Genomic DNA, 1,546 nt, shown 5'->3' on the forward strand with positions numbered 1-1,546 from the left:
ACCAGTTGTGTCATTTTGAACATACAAAAGAGTAAAGACAAAATAAAAGACAAACAAACAAAAACAACCAAAAGCAGTATTTCCAAACCGGGTTTAAATGAAGACCTGCATGAAAGAATACATTTTTATTATCTTATTGTCTTTAAACAATGAATGCTGCTCCAGGGAAGTGTGTGCACCTGGGGTTCCACTCCAAGCTTTCACTCAAGACTGTAAAGGGGTTAAAGACAGCGTATGCGAGATAGAAGCGGCCTTAGAGGCCATCTGAGACCCAGCTATTAACTCTCAGGTGGAAGGGGCTGGACTTGGGTCCCTTGCACACAGCATGCATCATGAGTCAGGTTTCACGAGTTTGGGAGAGAGTAGGAACAGAGCAGTTGCCAGCTTTAGTAATTCTAGTTCCTGGAAACAAGGACAGAAGCCTTTTAGTTATTCGCACACCCAAACTTTTGCAGCTTCTATTGAATAAACTGTCAACAAATTATAGTGTTGGGAAGTTTACATCATCCCCTTTCACAGCCGCCCTTCACGGGAGACTGTGAAGATTAAAACTCCTGACAATTTCCAGGACACACACAGAAGGAAAGCTGACCCAGAACAAGATGGGACAGAGGTGAACACCTGAGCACGTCCTAGGCAGCAAAAGGCTCGCACACGGTAGCCTACTCCAAGTCGTGCTGATCTGAACACTTGGCGTGTGACCTTGTGTCGGTAACGGCGCCACGCTATTGACAGCTTATCACCGCGTGTCCACGTTACTAAGCAATCACTTGTGCAGGGAGCAACTCCATGAAGCAGGTACGGTTACCTTCGCTTCACGGATGGAGATACCGAGTGGAAGAGGAAAAAACCCCGAGTGCTGTGGGCAAGGTCTGAAGGCCGGGGAGCAGTGGGGCCGCAGATGCAGTACGTGCCCCCTGCTCCGCCGCCCGCCCCTAGGGGTCAGCCGCCGCACTGGTCCATTCTGGAGCAATGCCCGGGCGCTGCGGGCTCCGCGGGCCCCCGCTGCCCGCAGAGGGGCTCGGGGGGCTCGGCCTCCGCCCGCAGCCCGGCGGGAGCGCGCCCGGCGGGAGCGCGGGGGCAGCGCACGTGCCGCCGGGAAGGCAGGGGCCGCCCGCCCGCGCCAAGATGGCGGCGGCCGCGGCCGCAGCGGCGACTGTTGGTGGCCGGTGAGGCAGGCGGGCGGGGCCGGCGGCGCGGAGGCGGGGTCCCGGGCGAGCCGCCCTGGGGAAGGCGGGGGCCGTTTCCATAGCGGCGGCGGCAGGAGGTGTCGCGCCGGGGAACTTCCTGGTTCCCGGGCTCGGCTGTGCCGGGAGCCTCCTGGAAGGGAAACAATGGGGCGGAGGGCACTGCGGTAGCCGCCGCCGCCGCCGCCGCCGCCGCCGCCGCCGCCGCCGCCCCGGACCCGCTCGGCCTCCCGCGACTGGCCGCCGCCGGGACCGCCCTGAGGTAACTTCCCTTCCTCCTCGGCCGCTGCTGGCGGGGCTGGCGGGGTCTGGGGCGAGGGGGTCGGGACGGAGTTGGCCCCGGGCAGCCGGACGCCGCC

At 61.2% G+C, this 1,546-nt stretch overlaps 1 protein-coding gene across 1 annotated transcript in view; it reads left to right on the plus strand.

The window, feature by feature from the left end:
• The first annotated feature begins 1,284 nt into the window (after positions 1–1,284).
• Positions 1,285–1,546, plus strand: part of Usp6nl (USP6 N-terminal like) — a 129,727-nt gene continuing 129,465 nt past the window's right edge. Inside the window, exon 1 of the mRNA XM_055593896.1 lies at positions 1,285–1,449. The gene's annotated coding sequence lies outside the window, so the exon portion shown is untranslated. The remainder of the gene's footprint in view (positions 1,450–1,546) is intronic.

Source organism: Psammomys obesus, unplaced genomic scaffold (assembly GCF_907164565.1).
Source record: "Psammomys obesus unplaced genomic scaffold, mPsaObe1.curated_primary_1811, whole genome shotgun sequence".
Classification (NCBI taxonomy): domain Eukaryota; kingdom Metazoa; phylum Chordata; class Mammalia; order Rodentia; family Muridae; genus Psammomys; species Psammomys obesus.